Consider the following 20,273-nt stretch of genomic DNA (forward strand, 5'->3'; position numbering starts at 1 on the left):
GCGGCCCCAGCGTCAGTCCTTGGGGATGAGGTAAAGGAGGCTGGGCTTCCCCCAGAACGAGGGGCGAGGTCCCCAAGCCACTCGATTCAAGTCGTACAGGAAAGAGGCTCCAAAGACAGCTACTTGAGCCTAAATATTAGCTGAACTGAACTGGATTTTTGTGCCACCAACCTCTCCCGGGTCCGGGGTGTTTCAGCAAGTTCAGAGCACCGGCTTCCCGGAAGGGAAGGAGAGGGAGGACGCGTGCCTGGCCTCAGCAGGCTGCTCCTTGGTGAGGTCCTGCCCTCCTCCAATCCCTGCCTCTCAGCCCTTCTTCCGCATCTCTGTGAAGCCCTCCCAGTTGCCTACCTGTGTGTCTACTTCCAGACTTCTTTCCACAAAAGGGAGAAAGAGGGGCGCCTGGGTGGCTCAGTTAGTTGAGCGTCTGACTTCAGCTCAGGTCATGATCTCACGGTCTGTGAGTTCGAGCCCCACGTCGGGCTCTGTGCTGACGGCTCAGAGCCTGGAGCCTGCTTCGGATTCTGTGTCTCCCTCTCCCTCTCTGCCCCTCCCTCGCTCATGCTCTGTCTCTCTCTGTCAAAAATAAACATTAAAAAAAAAAAAAAAAAGGGAGAAAGAAACTTCCACCTTCCCAAGCCTTTGTTTTTTCAGTCACATGCTGTCAGTCTGGGGCCTAATCACCACACTCAGTCTGTATGTCTATAAAATAGAAGAAAGGATCCAGCCAATCAGCATTTCCCAAAGCAGGTCCCATGGAGAACACCAGAATTGTGAGATGCTATCCTTATATGAAAGAAAGGGCTCCATGTGAAACTTTGGGCAGCCCTGGCCTAGCCACGGGGAGATAAATTCCTTTTCTGCAGGACCTGTCAGAACCTTCAGTAAGCAACGGAGTTTTGTCATTCTTCAAGAAGACGACGTCACAAGCAGAGTTTTTCAAACTCACTTAACTGGGGAACCCTTTATTGGAAGCTTGATTGCAAACAAACGTTCGTGGAACACACGTTGGAAAATGCCAGACTAGACGGCTTCTAAGAATCTTTCCAATCTGAGATCCCAAGTCCTAATCCAGGGGCCTAGCCTACGAGGGTGGCAGGAAGGAAACTCAGTGAGGACAGAGCCGGCGTCGGAAGGCCCCCTGAAGGTATGCACCCGCGTGTGTCTACGGTGGGCACTTAGCGTGTCTCAGGGCGTGTTCGCCCGCCTCCAGGCCTCTGGGCAGTTGGACACCCCTGTGCACGAGGCTCCACGGCCACAGTGTGAGGCAAGAAGGAACAGGGTCACTACAGGGAAGTTCATGGCCAGCTGGCCTCACCGGCCCTCTCTCCCTCCTCCTCTTTCCCTTCCCCTCTCCTTCCTCCCCCTCCTCCTCCATGGCCTCCACCACCACCAGAATCTTCTCCATCCATCCCACAGAGCGCAGCTTCAGGGGGGCCCTGCTGCCATGTTGGTACCCCGTGGCCCCTTCACTCCTTGGCCACAGCTGGTTGGACGCCTGACTCATGAGCCAGGATCTCTTTGCAGAATTTGAAGTGAGAGGCCCAGGGCCTGTGGTCGGCATGCTGGCGGTCTCCAAAACCGAAGGGCTCCATAGCCCCGGGGCCTGCAGCAGCTCCTTGGGGCCCACGTGAGCCAAGGAACAAGCAAAAAGAAGCAGGAGCAGGAGCAGAGAGAAGCAGAGACAGCAAACCAGGTGGAGAGAGCCACGCGACAGACTGTCTCAGTCCCCGAGACCGCCTATCCCCAGCTCTTAACCTTGTTACTTCTGCCTGCGTGTTCTGACCTTGGGTCCCTGACAGGCCCTTGGCCCCCCTTTCTCAGGGGGCTAGAGAGGAGGCTTCCTTGGAATTTAACGTGCAGCCGAATCCCCTGAGATGCTGTTAAAATGCAGTCTGGGGTGGGACCTGAGAATCTGCATTTCTAACAATCTCCAGATCCGACTGCTGCCGCTGGTCTGTAGACCACCTTTGAAGCCCAGGAAAGCCATGCCTTCGCAGCAGCTGCGAGGGCTTATAACTTGCTTCTTTTCTGAGGACGTAGCAGGACTTGGAGAAGGAGGAACAGAAGTCAGGGAGGCGGGACCCGAGAAATAAACGTGTTTCTCTTTTACTAATTAAGTCATTCCACAAAGATGTGAAGCAGGCCTAATTTATACCAGGCTCTTATGTTAAGAAAACAGACAAAAATAAGTCAGTGAAATAAATGGTGTGTCTATGGGGGAAAAAAATCAAGTGGGAAAGAGGGAGAAGAAATACCAAGGAAGGGTTTGCAATCTTAGGGGGGGGGGGGGGTCAGAGAGTAGTCTTTGAGTGAAGACTTGGAAATGAAGAAGGGAGCTATAAGGATGCATAAGGATACTGGAGGGAAAGCGGATCCAGGCAGGGAACAGCTAGTGCAAAGGTCCTGAGGCAGGGACATAATGTGAATGTTTTGGGTACAAGGTAGGCTGTGGCTCCGAAGCATGGGGGTGTGGGGATGGGATGTTCAAGGGGGAGGGGAAGCTGAGCTTGCCAGGTGGGAAGGCTCATCCTGAGAACTTTGTGGGCCTTGCCAAGGGCTTCAGCTTTACTCGAGGGAGAGGGGGTCGACAGAGAATTGTGACCTGGAGTGCCCGGGCTACCGTGCTTCAAGCAGAATGTGGATTAGGGGGTGGCAGCATGAGGCCTGGCAGAAGCAAGGAGACCAGTGACAAGGTGACTGCAGCAACACTGTTGTGACATGATGGTGGCTTACACCTGAGTGATAGCAGCCAAGGAGGTGAGACGGAGGATATGACTGTATTTGGAAGTCAGAGGCAATGAGGTTAGCTAATACAGTGGACACGGGGGGTGGGGGAGAGAAAGAGGAGTTGTGTAAGATGCCAGAGCTCCTGTCCTGATCCCTGGGAAGGAGGGAGCCTGCAGATGGAGCTGTGCGCAGGGCAGGGAACCCCGGGGGCTCCGTCTGAGCAGCTACTTGGAAGAGGCCTGTTGCATAGCCAAGCAGCAAGGTCAAGTAGGCAGGTGGATCCAAGAGCCTAGGGTTCAGAAGCAAGCTGCAGGCTAGAGAGATACACCTGGGCATCACGAGCATCTAGAAGCAATTTAAAGCCTGACATTGGGCGTGATCCCCTGGGGAGGGAGTGGAGACAGAGAACAGAACAGAACCCTGGGACCCTGCCAAGTCTAAGGGTCAGCAAGTGTCTTCTTAGAATCTCAGCACCCCCGCGACCTCTTGGACTCCATTCGGTCCTCGTGGGCTCCCTCCTAGAGAAACCCCCTCTCTTCTCGGTAATCCTTCTCGTACCTGCTCACCACTGCCCGCACCGCCCCCCAGGCTGGCAGATTCCTGGCTCAGCAGCTGAACTCTCAAAGTACTTCTTTGTTCCAACCAGCCCTAGAGATAAACGAGACAACGTGTGTGAAACGCTTAGGGCCTCCAGCGCAGGACCCTGGCGGATGCCAGCTCTCCCTGATGCCCTGGTCACAGCAGAGAAGCCGGCTCTCTGCGTGGGGGCCTGAGCCTGAGTTCGTCGGGTCTGTGCCGGCCTCACCTCTCCATGCCTGGCCCACAGTACGGGCTTTAGAAATGTTGGGGCGCCTGGGTGGCTCAGGCGTTTAAGCGTCCGACGTGGGCTCAGGTCATGATCTCCCAGTTCGTGGGTTCGAGCCCCACTTCAGGTTCTGTGCTGACAGCTCGGAGCCTGGAGCCTGGAGCCTGGAGCCTGCTTCGGATTTTGTGTCTCCCTCTCTCTCTTCCCCTCCCTGACTTGTGCTCTCTCTCTCTCTCTCTCTCTCTCAGAAATAAGCAAACATAGGGGAGCCGGGGTGGCTCAGTCAGGTAAGCATCTGACTTCGGCTCAGGTCATGATCTCGCAGTCTGTGAGTTCAAGCCCCGCGTCGGGCTCTGTGCTGACAGCTCAGAGCCTGGGGCCACTTCAGATTCTGTGTCCCCTTCTCTCTCTGCCCCTCCCCCGCTCATGCTCTGTCTCTCTCTCTCTCTCTCTCTCTCTCTCTCTCCCTCTGTCTCAAAAATAGATAAAACGTTAAAAACAATAGTAAGTTGGGGCACCTGGGTGGCTCAGTCGGTTAAGCACCTGACTTTGTCTCTGGTCATGATCTCACAGTTCATGAGTTCAGGCCCCGCATCAGGCTCTGGGCTGACAGCTCAGAGCCCAGAGCCTGCTTGGGATTCTGTGTCTCCCTCCCTCTCTGCCCCTTCCCCACTTGCACTCTGTCTGTCTCTCTCTCTTTCTCTCTCAAAAGTGAATAAACATTAAAAAAATAATAATAATAAGTAAACATGAAAACAAGTTTATTTTTCTATAATTTATTTACTTTTTAAAATTTACATCCAAGTTAGTTAGCATATAGTGGAACAATGATTTATTTTTTAAAAAAATGTCTGCTGTAGGCAGGAATGACAGCACATGAACCCATCTGACCGGAGGGGACACTGTCCCCCATGGCCTCTTCGGGTCTTCTCCAGGCCCCTCCCACATCATTTTTGTTTCTTCTGACTCTGTGCCCAACGGGTCACTGCCACCCAATCGCTCCAAGCAGCTTCCGCTCCCAGCCAGGGCAGGGGGACAGATGGGGGCCATGCACTGGGCCACGGGCCGCGGCTGTCCTCCCCTCTGAAACCACAGGGATGGGTGTTTTCTCCTCTGTTTGCATCTTCCCACAGCTACTGGGGGTGCATCCTCCACCTGGCGCCCCTTTTAGCTTCATGATCTGCGGACTTCTCTGGGTGACAAATATCTTTGTACTGAGCGCCCCCCTCCCCAGCCCCTCCCTCTGTCCCTGGGTTCTGACTTTGTGCAGGCTTCTGTCTGCACAAAGGGACCATTGAGAGGCAGGCTGTGGGATGCCGCCTTTGATCTGGGGTTCTAATAACGTGTGTATGTTTGCGTCCCAAAACAATGCAGCAGCCTGGCTGACTGGAGGGAGGCAGGGAGGGCGGCGGGGGCGGGGGGGGGGAGAGAAGGTCCACAGGATGGTTACAATGCAGGCTGGGTTGTGAGCGTTGGCCAGCTCATTTGGAGAGCACCTCCACATTCTCGCTAGTAAGGTACACGCATCACACGGAGGAAGCCCCGGCACAGTTTGGTATGCCAAACCAAGGTCTGAGAGGTCACTGGGACTGCACAGGAGCTCCATAAGGCCGGGGGAGTGGGGGGGCGCTGGTCACAGGTTCACCGGGGAAGCGCAGGAAACATAAGGGAAGTGCAGGGGCCAGGGAGGTCTGGTGGCACATACCCAGCCTTAAGAGACAGCCGCAGCTCAACACCAGCTACCACCCGAGGGCCCGGAGCTGCTAGATCTTTGGATTTTTCAAAAGGAGCTGTGAATCCGGGTTTCTAAATGAAATCTTCGAAATTTTTTAAGTTGGCCATGAGTTGTAAAAAAAAAAAAAAAAAAAATTAAGTGTGTTTATTTATTTTCGAGAGAGACAGAGACAGCACGAGTGGGGAGGGAGGCAGAGAGAAAAGGGGAGAGAGAGAATCCCAAGCAGGCTCCACGCTATCAGCGTGGAGCACGACATGGGGCTCGAACTCACGAAACCGTGAGACCATGATCTGAGCCGAAACCAAGAGTCGGAGGCCGAACTGACTCAGCCACCCAGGTGCCCCACGAACTGTAAAGATTTTAAGTGTGGCGCAGGCCATAGGGAGCATGCATCCCTACGGGAACCCAGCCTGTGGTCACTAGTTTCACCCTCTGCTTAGGTAAACTCATCCAGAGACAATGAACACTGGAGAGGGAAGGTAATAATTCAGACCCGGTCCCAGGCTCTCTCCAAAAGGGAAAACTAGGGGTGGCAATGCCAGCCCGGTGCCTGATGCTCCAGTGTCCCCCCAATTAATGTTATTCCTTCAGTTCCTTGGCAAAGGGGTACCCAGTTTCTCCAATGTGCCGGGACCAGGCTGGGCAGGAAGGATGCAGGAATTAATCAGGTGGGGCTCCTGCCTGCCCTCGACCAGGCAAGGAGACAAGTGTGAGAAGCTAAATTGTACTGAAAGCCCACTGTTGCCAGGCCCTGTGTGGAGGGCTATGGGCATTTTGTCATCCCACATGATCCTTACAACCCCCTGGAAATGAAGGGACTCTGATTATCATTTCCACTTTGTAGACGAGGATACAGGTTCAAGGAGAGGAATGGAGCTTCTCAACACAGTTGCAGAGACTGGACTTCCCACTGCTTGCCAGCCAAGCCCTTGCGTACTGCAAGATGGGTCGTCCAGGTTTATGCCCACATAACGCTTCAAGTGGGTCAGTGTGTACACTGTGCAACTGTACATGCCAACCAGTGGTAGAAAAAATTATGACAAATTAAGTGTTTATCAATGTCTGTGTAAAGGCCTGGGGCTCAGCCAAGGAATGTTGAGTCTGAGGCCTCCCCTGAGACCCTTCTTCCCGGCACAAATCTTGCTTCTGGTGAAGATACGAGTCCCTCCTTTACCCAGACCTTCTGCCTTCCGTGGGTACCTGAGGGAAACCAAGACCATGCAGAGCATCAGTACTTCCTGTCTCCCATATCTGCCCTCAGTTTTCTCATCTGTGTATGGGGATTACAGCTAAGAAAGGAACATGCTGAAACGATTGGAGAGGGATTCTAGGCTATTCGAGATGGCTCTGCCTTCCTCACCTGCCAGCTGAGCGGCCTTGGCTGGATACTTGGCCTCACTTCCTCCGTCTGTAAAATGGTCTGCAGTTCCCCCACTGAGGGTGGGCTTTCCACAGACGTTATCCATCATTCATGCTGCCTTGTCGTCAAGAACATCACCTCTGTGACCTCCCACCATGGGAACCATGCTCAGGATGGGCCAGGCCTCCCTCCTGCATAGACACTCGCATGGCTCTCAGTTTCATCGGGCATCAGACCATCTTTCAAGAATTCACCAGGCTGCACATCACTGTCGACCTTTGGTGTTTACGACCTAGGAGGAAGGTGACCAAGGTCCCACACTGTGTGAGGTGAGGTGGGGCCCATACTACCTGCTGTCCTCTGTCGTCACATGCTGAGTCTTGGATGTCTGGGGGGGGGGGGGCAGGTACAGGGAAGGAGGAAGGAGGGACTGAGAATGGGGCCTGGGAGCCCCGCCCCATCTTCTTCCTTCTCGTCCCCTAAACATTAACCTGTCTACATAAGAGCATGCAGGGGGCCTAGATGGTCCAGGGGGGCAGACAGAGGACTAGCAAACCACTGAAAAGCTCTTGGGCCTCACCAAAAACCCAGACAATGGGCACAAGATCACAATAAATAAGGTTTTAAACAGAGGAAAGCTGTGGTCCTTCTGGAAAGTCAAGGTAACCTTGGCTCTCCATTCAAGTTAGCAGGTTTTTCTGTCTTTTAAGTTTACCTATTTATCTGGAGGAGGGGGGCAGAGAGAGCAGGAGAGAGAGAGAGAGTCCCAAGCAGGCTCCTGAGACCATGCCCTCTCACTGCTGTTCTGCCCCCTACTCTCTCCACTCCGGGCCCCTGCTCATCCTTCAGGGCCGGTGTAGATGTCACCTCTTCCTCCACGTGCCAACTGTCCAGCCTCCATGTGAACCCCCAGCTGGAGCCCTGGGGAGGTCTTGCCTCCAGCCCAAGTGACTTAGTAGAAATGAACAGTTCCTCACGGTTCCTCACCGTCCCCAGAAGGAATTCTGGGGCCAGCTGTCAACATACTAATAGGGAAGGAGGAACTGAGGCTTGGGTTTGCAGGAGGCGCTGGAGGCGGGGTCCTTCCCACTTTTAGGCAGCCACCTCCCGAAGATCAGGCCCCACACAACTTCTGGCCAGAGGACCAAACCCAGGTGGCCTGTGGAATCTGTGCGGTAACAGAACGTCTGCACTGACCACCCCGTTCACGTCACACTGAACACTAAGTCGGAGGTGACCCACTGAGGGGCTGTCATCAGGCTGCCCTACACCTCGTGCAGGACAGGCACCAAGCTGGGTGCCCTACACAGTGTTGGGACAAACCCAATCTCGAAGAGAGGAGATTAGGTTCATGGGAAGTGTCACCGTGCATGCAAATAACCACAGACCAAGGTGAATCACTAGCCAATGTGTGCAAACACTTGGCACAGAGCCTGCAAATAACAGACCTGTGATAAAAGGGACCATCGTATCGTCATCGCCGTCATCATTGTCATTCATGAAAACACCAAAAAATAATGTTTTCTTTAGCACTTTTTGGTTGTAAATGGCAGTGACAAAACCCAACTGAAAGTAGCCCAAGCAGAAAGGAAATGTATGGGCTTGGGGCGCCTGGGTGGCTCAGTCGGTTAAACGACCGACTCTCGGTTTCGGCTCAGGTAAATATCCCACGGTCCATGAGTTTGATCGAGCCTGGCGTCAGGCTCCACAGCAGTCCAGAGCCTGCTTGGGATTCTCTCTCTCTCTCCCTCTCTCTCTGCCCCTCCCCTGCTCATGCTGTCTGTCTCAAGATAAATAAAAAGAAAGAAAGAAAGAAAGAAAGAAAGAAAGAAAGAAAAAGTTTATGAGGTCACATAACCCAGGTACTGGGAAGACAGATCATGAGCAGCTTCAGACTTATAACCAAACAACCTTGTGTTCAGCGTGAAAACAGAATTATTCTTCCCCAGCTCAGGAGAGAAAAATCCTGGGGAAGGACTCTGATTGGTCCAGGGTGGGTCATGTGCACATTTCTGAACCAATCACTACAGGCGTTTGGTTGGTCCAACTTGAGTCAGGTGCCCAACCAACCCTGTGGCCTGATGGAGTTGAGTGGTGGCTCCACCCCCAACCACAGCATTGGATGGGAAGGAACAAGGCCCCCAAAGGAAGCAGGGAACGGGAGTCATTATCTTACCTGAGGAAGGCAGAATATCCTCCTAACTGCACCCTCCAATGCACAAATGGGTAGACTTGACCCCATGAAATTGGCCCCGGGGAAAGGGAAATAGAAAACAGTAGAGACACAGGAATGAGAGACTGAACAATCTGAGTGCCAGAAAGCAACCGTCCTTGGTGACACGGGTGAACATGGAGACCAGAAGCCACAGATCTGAAGGAAAGCTGTGAGGGAGCCAGAGGTTGAGAAAGGAAAAAGAAAAGTCTGTATCATACTCTGATCCGGGGCTGCCCTCCGAGGCCTGGTCTCAGTGTTCAGGAAGATGATTTTTGGATTGTCTCCTGGTGACTAGAACCAGAAGACCCCCTTCTCCAGATGGCCCTGGGCCTCCAAGGATAAAGGAAAACCGTTGCCATCCCTCCCGGGAACATAATACATGACAGAGGGGCCACTCCACATGAGATCCCCATAGCCACCCTGACAAACCCCCAGGGCCAGGCTTTCTGGGCATCTCCGTTCTTCCTTCCATGATCCATGAGGTGCCACGTTGCGTCCATTCTCTTAGATCTGCAGCCCCTCCCTCCACACTGCCGCTGCCCAGGTGTGACTGATTGAAGATGGCCACTCTTATGTGTCACTGTCCCTACTTGTCACTGTCCCTGTTAAGCAGAGCTGCTTATTTCCCCCTGAGTCTGGGCTGGCCTGTGACCATTGAACCAACAGAGTATATGGTGGCAGCGGTGAGCCGCTCTTGTTTTCTTCCACTTGGAATGTTTGCTTCTGGAACATTCCCTCTCAGAACCTAGCCGCGATGCCAGAAGCCCAAGCCACATGGAGAGGGCATGTTTGCGTGCCAGCAGACAGCCCCGGCTGAGTGTCCAGCCGGCAGCCAGCAACAACGGTCATTGTGGGTGTCTAACATAAGAGAGTCCCCAGATGACTGGGGTCCCTGTCGACATCACGTCGAGCAAGACTGTCCCCGCTGAGCCCGGCGAACCCCTCAAATCACCAGAGACAATGAAACGGTGGCTGCGTTGAGCCACGGAGTTTTATGGTGCCTTGTGACACAGCAGACGTACCTGAACTCCAGGCCCAAGACTTCATCGTCTCCTCTGGCTCAGAGGCGACCACACGCTCACCGACTGATGTCCCAGCCTCCACATCCGTCTATTGCCCAAAGCCGTTTCCCACGCGCAGGACTGATGATGTCCTGCTTCTGCTCAAAGCCTTCAATGGCTTCTCATTGTCCACAGAAGGAGGACATACCCCACGGGAGTGCGCATCAGAGTGACCGGGACGGCTTTTTCAAAATACAGATATTCCACTCGAGGGCTTGGAATCAGGGTATCAGATTGTGGAAACACCGCTGGTGTGGTAGATGAAACGATTTGTCCACGGCTCTTCCTTGTCTACTTCTGAATGATTCACGGTGAGCGGAGGAGGCTCTCCCATACCCAGAAGGCAGGACTTGGCCGTGGGATTTATCTTGCCCCGTCGAATAGGGGCAGAGGTGACGCGGTGCCAGTTCCAAGCCAAGGCCGTAAGAGGCATTTCGTATTTCCACCCCTTCCTCTCACACTTCTACTATTCACCGTGAAGGATTTGCCCCAAATAGCCTTTCAGCCTGGGTCCCCAAATGAGAGATACGCAGAGCAGATATGAACCCAACCCCTAGTCTGGCTCAGGCAATTCTACTCAGATTCGTCAGTCACCCCAGTTGGTTTTCAGACCTGTACTGAGAAAAAGAAATCTTTGCTGTCATATGCCTCATGGACTCACTTGTTATGCAGCATTATTGCAGCCATATCTAACTAATGCATCAGGTGATTCTGAAGCATATCCCCGATTAAGAACCACGGGCCTACGGGCACCTGCCTGGCTCAGTCGGTAGAGTACGTGATTCTCAATCTCAAGGCCGTGAGTTTAATTTAAGCCTCACGTCGGGCATGGAGCCTACTTAAAAAAAAAAAAAAGAACGACTGGCCAAAAGGATGCTTAGCCTGGCATTCAAGGCCTTCATCAGTCAGTCTCCCATTTCTCTCTCCGGCCTTATCATCTCACTTTCTCTTTTGGACCTGTCAGGACTCTGCATGCCAAAGCAGAATCTAACCTTGATTAATCCTAACAGAGAAGGGACTCACAGGTAGCTGTAAAATCAGACTGAGAAAATAGGCAGGAAGCAAGAAGCATCAGGCAGCTGGGACCAGGGTCAGAAGACACATAGGTGAGAAACAGACCACCACTGGCTACCTGGACTCTGGGTGCTGGATCCTTAGGCCGCTGCTGGCAGGGTGGGCATCTCTGGCTCCCCCTGCTTCTCTGAAGGGGGAAGCATCCCATTGGCCCAGTCATGCCTTAGCCATTAGAAGAGAAAGAACAGATATATGACTCCTGAAGAGGATAGGGTCAGATGCTAGGGAGCCCAAATCCCCAACATCCCTTGAACCTTCATACTTTTCACAAATATAAAAACTCCTGAGCTTGTCCTAGAACATACAAGTGCCCTAGTAATGTTTCTCAATAAATAGTAAGATATTCTAGAATATTCTAGAATATTCTAAAACATTGCTCTAGGCCGTGAGTGAACTCAGGCCCTTTTGATTTCCCTTTCCCAATTCAGTGAGTTCAGATCCTTTCTTAGGGCAGCTCAAAATCTATCCCTTCCCTGAGGCCTCCCCCCCTCTCCAGGTGGGAAGTGGCATCCTCTCCTTGGCACTCCAACACACGTGGTCTGCCTGTCTTTTCTGAGCCGCAACTGGAGTCACTGATGAATTTGTGAGGCCTGAGGTCTTCCCAGGGCTGAGGCCAGTGCCTGGTGCCTGGTAGGTGCTTAGGAGACACTGGGAGGACACCTGAGCAGGGAGGCCTTTTGCCAATTGACAAATTCCAGCGTCTCTCTATACCCTCAAAATTCGAGCAGCGGGAATACGAGTTGAGCTTGGGCTGATATATATGTATATATATATGCCTGGCCCAGCTTAGCGCCTGCTGGTGCAAGGCCACAGTGCGAAGGGCCTCTGGGGTCGAAATCCCTCATTCCTCAGGTCGGTATTTCAAATTACCACCTCCAGCTTTTGAGCTGAGCACGTTGATTCTCCTGTTTGGAAGTGCTTTGCAATTTGGCAGCTCCAAGGGGTGCACCCTGGAGCCAGAGTGGGTGAGCTCTGATCCAGAGAATGGAGGCTGCTGGGCCTGCCCCTGGGCCTTCTTTAACTCTGGCCTCACCATGAAAATCATTCCCGGCTTCAGGTTTCCTGGGGGAGTATGAAAGAGCCGCTGAGGCCGGTAGGTCCGCCCACGTCTCCTCGGACCCCTCTGCCTGACCCCGATGTCCGCCCTGAGTCCCGATCGCCAGAACCTGTGTCTCGTTGTTGGCAAGCTCCCTTCAGGCGACTGGAGAACTCGGCCAACACCCAGCAGAGTGAGGGCATCGCTACCCCTGTTCCCTTGCTCCTCTGCAACTCTGAGGCATGACGCATACATCTCCGGGGCACCCAGGTGGAAGGGAGCCCCCGTGACCCTCCGGCAGGTCTTTGCATGACAGCCCATCCTTGCTTTGCTTGATGCCCTATCCTTGCTTGATATCACATCACATCCTTGATATCAAATCTATCCTTGCTTGACCCGCCACCCTTTCTTGATATGACATCCTTGCTCAATACCCCAGGCTTGCTTGAGATCACTTCCCTGCTTTGCTGGCTATCACGGCCTCGATATCACATGCTTGCTTGGGTATCTGTGCCCTAACTGATACTTTCCCTTCCTGGCCCCGCTTCCCCACCTCCTACACATTCCCTCCTCTTGGGAGCTGCTCCCGGGAACCCAACCTAAGAGAGCAGAGAGGGAGGGAGACCGTAGTGATAAATGTCGCCACTGTTGATTGACTGCCACTCCACTTCAAGATCCTTCGGTGCCTTCTGTCTTTTGTTATCTCGACAGCAGGGAGTTTTCACCCCCGTTTCACAGAGGAAGAAATGGAATCTCAGAGAAGTTGAATAACCTGCCCAAGGTTATATGGTTACTGAATGTTGGGTCAAGATTTTCTCACTACACACTGCCTCCTGTTCGACAGAGGCTGTGTGTGTATCTGTAAGTTAAAACTTGAGAATAAAAGCCATAACCGTATGGCATGACCCCATAAACGCAGGGAATGACAGTGTCCCCCCACGGGGAGATGGGAGGTTGTGATCACCGTGTTTTTGTCTATCGGGCATGTCTCCCCCTCTTCGCCGCACCGTTTTGTGACCTCAGACGGGTCGGCATGCCATCAGAATTTCTTTCCCCAGACCTGGCCCTTGATCTCAGGGGTGGAAGTTGGCTGCGATCAAAGCATAAGTTGACAGATCCCCTGTTCTGACATCCTCTGAGATACAGCCTCCAGATCAAATTGTCCAGTCCTTTCTCCAGCCCTCTGTGGGGGGTTCCAATGGAAGGCCCAAATGGCTCAGGTGAGTCAGCGCCTGGGGCTGCCACTGGTCAACAAGACACCTCACGTGATCTAGAAATTGGTACCGGAAGTGGCGTGTGGAAAGCGACCCAGCCCCAAAATACGGAATTGTTGGGTACGTAAGCCAATAAATTCCCCCTTAATTGTGTAAGCAGGGTTGAGTGGGATTTTTGCTCCTACTGCCAAAAGGATCTCGAGGGATCTACACGCGAGAAGGGATGGAAAACCCCTCCTCAGGATGAAGCTTCCGTCAGCTACATCCTTCTGTTTGTTCTTCTCTTCGTGTGCTTAACTCCTTTCCCGGTGCTTTTCAAGGTCACACAGGAGAAGGAATTGGGTGGTCAGCTCTGGCACAGAGTCACGTGGAGCACCCAGGGGCAAGCAGGCGGGGTGCCGCATGGCGGAGGGGTGCACGGTGCGGCAGGAAGGCCATGGGCCAGGGGAAGGAGAGTTGGTTCTGGTAGCACCCCTGACTCACGGTGTGCCACTGGGCAAGAGTCTCCCCCCTCTCTGGGGCTCAGTTCCCTTTTATAGAATGAGGATGCATCTCTAAGGTCCCTTCTAGGTCTAACAAGGTCAGGTGCTTGGGGTACGCGTGAGGGCACGTGGCCCACATCACCTGCACAGACTGACAAGGTGGGAAGAGGCATCAGTGCCAGGGTGCTGAGTCCTTGTGAGCCTCTCCTTGAAGTGGGAGCCTAGAGATGCCACGTCCTGCTCTCTCCACATTCTCCTCTCCCGTCCTGCACCACGCCCATCACGGCAGAAAGAGCTAACCCCGCCCCAGCATCTCTGTCCGTATTTGTTTTAGAAATAGAAAGGCCACACAGCGAGAGCCTCCGCTTTCCGGCCTCCCTTGCAGCTAAGTGTGGCCCTGCTTGCCGGGGATGCGTGCACCTGCCCTCTGTTGGCGGGTTAGAGCACACACAGGGGGCCAAGATCCAGCTTCAGCCATGCGGGGTGGGCAGAGAGCCAGATGGAAGTGGCCTGGGCCCCTGACCCACTTGACGGAGTCCACTTGCCCTCCACTTCCAGACTACTCCCCATCTTGGTGTTTTTTTACGTAGGCAGAAGAGCCTTCTGTCTTATCTAAGTCGCTGTACTTGGAGACACTATTCTTCCGGCAATTTATCCTGTGCCCTAACTGACACCTCCTCTCCCTGCTCACACTAAATTCTCAGAGGTCTTGCCATCCAGGGCCGAGGAGCTAATCTCCACCATGAAGAGAGGGAAGGGAGGAAGGAAGGAAGGAAGGAAGGAAGGAAGGAAGGAAGCAAGGAAGGAAGGAAGGAAGGAAAGAAAAAAGGAAGGAAGGAAAGAAAGAAGGAAGGAAGGAAGGAGGGAAGGAAAGAAGCAGGGGAGGGAGGGAGAGGGACAGAAGCATTTATCAGACACTCATTCCGTTCCAGGTATTTGAAAGCTTGAATTTTATCATTGGCAGCAAATACTCTCCATTATTTTCCTTGAAGTGACACGCGTTTCATTTACTGGCTGCCAGGACTCAAGTCGGAATGACCATAATTTCTCGGTTAGTTTTTTTTTTTTTCTCGAAGTAAAAGCGGTGTTCAGTTAGGTCAGCTCACAACTCAGCCTACCATGCAAAGACTTCTCCTTAAGACAATTACCGTATTTCAGTCTGTAGGAGGAATGTTTTATGCATTTGGTGACCCGCAATATTAAAATGGCTGTCTCGAGGGTCAAGAAATTAACACATATTAATCCATGTCCCCACCTCAAGGGCCTTCCTCAGTGATACTGTCTCTTTCTGTGTTGTTGTCATTGTTAATGGTTGCTTATGTATTTATTTATTTTGAGAGAGAGAGAGAGAGAGAGAGAGAGCACTCGAGCCGGGGAGGGGGAATGAGAAAGGGAGAGAGAAAATCCCAAGCAGGCTCTCTACTGACAGCCCCATTTCGGGGCTGGAACTCACAAACCGTGAGATCAGGACCTGAGCCGAGATAAGAGTTGGACGCTTAACCACCCGCGCCCCCCAGGCGCCCCTCGGTGTTTTGTGTTAACTGTGAGGGCATCATGCTCCAGCGTCAGTGTGTCTACCCACCATTGCTCCTGCACCATTGGTGTGGAAAGGGAAAACAACAGCTCAGAATCATTAGGAAAATAGTCCTGACCTTGCAGACCCCTGAAAGGGTCCTAGGGAGATCTCCGGGCGTTCTCAGACTGTGCTTCGATAACGCTCTGCCTTTTGCCATTCTGCTTTTATATGTATATATATATATATATATATATATATATATATATGTAAACACACGTGCACGTGCACACGTGCCCACACACGCCCGGCGTCTATCGTTTGATTTTTAAAAGGGCATTTAAATCTCAAAAAAGAAGAAGGGCGTCCTCTCAGAAGAAAGGCAAGTCCGTTAAACGGAATGCATTTAGATGTACGAACAACCCACTGCATTGTCCTCCCTTTTCTGGTTTTGCCAGGGCCAGGGGGCAGATGCTGGCAGGGAAAACTGAGGTTTGGAAACCGCCTCCAGCCGGACACACCCCTTCCTGTCCAGATGACAGAAATTAGGCCCTGAAGGGCGCGTGCGTGCGAGCGGGGCGGGGGCACACGGCAAGAAATGGTTCAAGAGAGCCGGACCCTGGCTTTGCCTGCAGACAGGGCACTGACTGGCAGGAGGACCCTGGGTGAGCTGTCACAGCCACCTGCTCCCCCCCCCCCCCCACTCCCCCACCCAGGAGAGCTAGGAGCAGAGCGGCCCCGGTTCAAGCCCCCTCCGGGCCTCCACCAACCTCCCCGGTAACATATGCGTGGAAGTGGGATGTGTCTGGAGTGGGCGGAGCTCTCGTTCTCCTAATGAAGATCCTGGAGAATCGATTTTATTCTTCAGCTAGCTCACCCTGCTTGGCCCCTGCCCAGCTCCTTTGCCCCCCACCCCACGCAATCCGGCATCCGCTGCCTGGGGGTCCTTCTCTAGAAGGCGCACGTGCTCACATACCTCCCTATGGACGCAGCACACCCCTATGTGTCACCCCCCCCCCCCCACCTCACTCTCACTCTGGAGGTCTCTGACAAAGGAGAGCACCCACCCGGCGGGATGGGGAGGTCGGAGCTGCCCAGGTGTCAGCCTTGAGGTAGAGGTAGCCGGGACCCGGGACCGGATGTGCCGGTGAAGGAGCAAACCTGGAGGGGACGGGGCCTGAGCGGTGTGTGTGCATGTGCAGTTTAGGGGGTACCAGGCGCTCACCGCCGGGAGGGCAAGACCCGAATACAGTCAGATTTACCCTGGAAGACCCCTGCCGTGGCCCGCGGAGTGGCCTATGTCTTTCTACGCGCTCAAACCTTCCCCCCAGGATGCCAAGCCAGTGGGGTAAGGGGCAGATCTCCACCTCTTCTCGGAGGAGCTGGCTTCTGTGACCGGTGGCGATTGTGAAATTTGAACCTAACTCAAGAGCTTCCAAAGTCTGGCGGATTTTAAGTCTGCAGCCCGCCAGGAGGAAACTACACATGTGTGGCTCTAGAGCTGACTCCAGAGGGGCGTTCTGGATTTGCTTGTCCTTGCTCTGAGGGGGACCCGCCCGACCTTGCAGGCTCAGTGACCTCCTCTGTTTTAAGGGCTAAATCCAAGTCCTGGTTCCACAGCCACCTGCCTTGTCCCTCTCCCTTGGAACCACCAGGAGGGTGGGAGCCTGCTGCTCCCTGGGAGTCCTCCCGTCTTCTTCAAAAGGCGTGTCTCGTGTCCTTGAACACACAGGAACGAGGCTAATGTCCCCCCATGACGTCTACTCACTGCTAGTTGGGAGGCAACCCATGTCAAGTCATACCAGGTTAGTTGAAACTACTAATAAGAAACAGAAAAAATAAAATAAAAGCTAAAAGGACTTCCATGTCGAGGCAAGAGCTGCCCTCCGGGGGGCACCTGGGTGGCTCAGTCGGTTGAGTGTCTGACTTCGGCTCAGGTCGCGATCTCACGGTTCGTGGGCTCAAGCCCCGTGTCCGGCTCTGTGCTGGACAGCGTGGGGCCTGGAACCTGCTTTGGATTCCGTGTCTCCTTCTCTCTCTGTCCCTCCCCCGCTCACACTCTGTCTCTCAAAAATAAATAAATGTAAAAAAAAATTTTTTTTAAAAAAGAGCTGCCTTCTGCTTCATACATGGTCGATAAATCCGGGTGTACTCAGGCAGTTTCCCCAGAAGCAGGCGCCCCTTGAGGGAGGAGGAGAGAGCGGGACTGATGTCTGCTGCCTCCGGATAGAGCAGGGAGAGGGGTGCTGGATGATGTGGTCAAGAAGGAGCAAGACCCCATCGCCCCCAGAAATTTCTGTTCAGGGATCCCTGCCGTCGTGGAGGGGGACAAGTGTGGTCAGGGATGGAATTCATATTCTACCCGCAGGCTTTCTCAGACGAATGGAATCACCAGTTTGGAAGGGGATAGAAACCACGTCGGACCAAGGAGCCGGAAATAGGGTCACGATGATGGCAAGATAGTACAGTGGGTAACATCACGGGCTTTGAGCACCCAGCCCGTTGCCTTCAAGTACCCACAGCTCTGCTTACTAAATGTCCTCGGGCAAGCTACCTCCAGCCCAACCTCTGCCCCGGCTTCCTCATTTGGAAAATGGAGATGACAATCACTTACCACCTCACCAGGATGTGGAAGGATTCAAGGAATTAGTAAAGATACAGCCCGAGAAGCGTGCCTTCTAAATTCCTATTCTGGGCCGTCACCTTCAGTGTCGTATCCTGATGTGGTAACACAAGGACTTCATTGGCCAGCAGGACCCACATTCCTAGCTTACTTGTCTTGCCTAGAGAATATCATGCAACCCCTCCGAGCCTCAATTTCCTTATCTGGAAACCAAAACGACTGCCTTGAGCCTTATCATGAAGAGAAACGGAATTATGGAAATAGTTACTCCCTAAACTATAAATGGCATCCTCTAGGATTGTGCAGTGCACGATCCAGGCAACCATACATAGCAGCCCCGATGACGAACATAAAGCAGTTGATGTGTTGTGCCTCTGTCTGTGTAAGCTTACATATCAAACCATCGACTTCAGCTCAGTCTTTTCCATGCACCTTCCTCCATCCTTACAGTGGACGTCAGCACGGGAGGAAGAACTGCCATCCCCAATCTGCAAGTGCCTCTGCCCTCAACAAAAGTTTCCAGCAAGAAATAGCCCAAGCCCTGCTATATTGCAGGACCAAACCCCATGGATCAGCTTCCAGAGTGTGAAGCAACTCACAGCAGGATAAGGAGAAGAAAGGCCGAGACAGCAGGGACGTCTTCCCGGTAGGAAGGTCTCTGGGGAAGGTCTTGACTCGCACGTCTCGAAGGAAGGAGGGTGGTCACCCCTGGGTGATAGTGGCAATGTCCGCAAAGGTGAGGAGGGACATGCTTCCGCAAACACGGCCATGCCGTCTCTCCCGGTGGCCCTTTTACGTGCACCCAGAGCGGGGGTGAGGGCGAAGGCAGGGAGAGACTGGCGGACCGGCCCTTTGTCCCGTCTCCTGCACCAGTCGGTTCATCCACTTCAAATGGGACAGCTCAGGGGGAATCCTGAGTGACACCATTTTTCTATTACCCTTCATTACCGTCACTTAGATCTTTTATTTTATTACAAACATTCTTTAGCCCAGGCACGGGCTGATCTCCTAATTGGAGCTGCCGCTTCCACCCCCACCCAGATCAAAGCCTCCCTGTTTGTTTGTGGAGGACGGAGGATGAACCGTCTTGCCGGCCTTTGAACATGAAGGCCCCTTTGTCTTCCAGCTGAAGTCATCCCTGGCCCCAGGCAGGGAGGAGGCTGGGGGAAGGCCGCCTCTGTACCCTGGCCAGAGGCTTGGACCAGAGCTTGAGTGGGGGGACAGCTTTCGCAGCGAGGCCCCGAACCCCCTGCCTGCCTTGATGTGGGAGGGGGTGGGGGGAGGGGACTCAAACTGGTGGCCCCGGGGAGTGTCTTATTTGACCCCCATGATGATTTTTGATATGAATACTAATTCAAATGTTAAATGATTTTTAAAATAGACCAGATACTCAAGTATTCCTTAAATCAAGTATTTTCCTTCTAATTTCTCCTTAAAAATCAGATGATCTGGCAATACTGGGCATCTATAGCTGAAATGAGATAACCAGTTTTCTGAAGGTTTTTCCTGATCCTTGGGGCATAGGGGTTTTCAAGTCTCTTCAGGTACCTTAAAAAATAATAAGAACCTGTTGCTGTAAAGTATCGATTCCCCTGAAGTGCCTTCTTGTGCATCCCTGGGCCTGCAGGAACCTCTGCGTTGCTGTTGGAGATGGTAGGGGGTGGTGAGGAAATAATTGTGCCCATTTGGCAGACGAGAAAACTGAGGCCCTGTGCCATTCAAATAGCCAGCCTGAGGTCCCCCCAGAGGTTAATGATAGACGCAAAGAATCAAGAAGTACAAGACACAGGGAATTAGCATTTATCTGTCCTCTTCTATTTGGATATTTTGGTACTAGAGCTATTTTGGAAAAGAAACAGCCCCAAAGGTGCCTTCCTATACGTAGGGATGTGTGATGTTAACACTAAAGGTCTATTACGTGCAAGGAGCAAGACATTACCCACTCTTCACAAAGATCCTATGAGATGGTTACAGTTTCTACATTTTACAGTTGAGAAAACCAAGGCTTTAGGGGCTCCAGAACTTGTCCGAGTGTACACAGTGGGGCCAAGGGATCCACCCCCGTCTGCCTGGCTCAAAACCCAGTAAGCAGCCTTCATTCCCAGTGCATCGCGAGCTGGGTGATTAGTCTCACAGCCTTGGGTTTTCCTATACAACACGGGGGCCACCTGCTCAGAGGACAGCTGAAGGCTCAGAGGACAGCCTTCACCCAAGGCTACACTTCCTTCCCCTGACCACCACGTCCTCCCTTGAAACAGCCAGTTGGACCAGTGGGAGACACCTGACCCCAGCTGGACCCATCAGCTCCTTCCTCCTGGGGAGTAGGGACTGGGATCCAGTCTGTTAAACCATGCTGGGGCTGACCAAGACTGGACCACAGGCAAGCCGGATGATGCAGTGTCCAAAGGAAAGAAGGATGAAATTGATG

The sequence above is a fragment of the Prionailurus viverrinus genome, chromosome E2, assembly GCF_022837055.1.
Source record: "Prionailurus viverrinus isolate Anna chromosome E2, UM_Priviv_1.0, whole genome shotgun sequence".
Classification (NCBI taxonomy): Eukaryota; Metazoa; Chordata; class Mammalia; order Carnivora; family Felidae; genus Prionailurus; species Prionailurus viverrinus.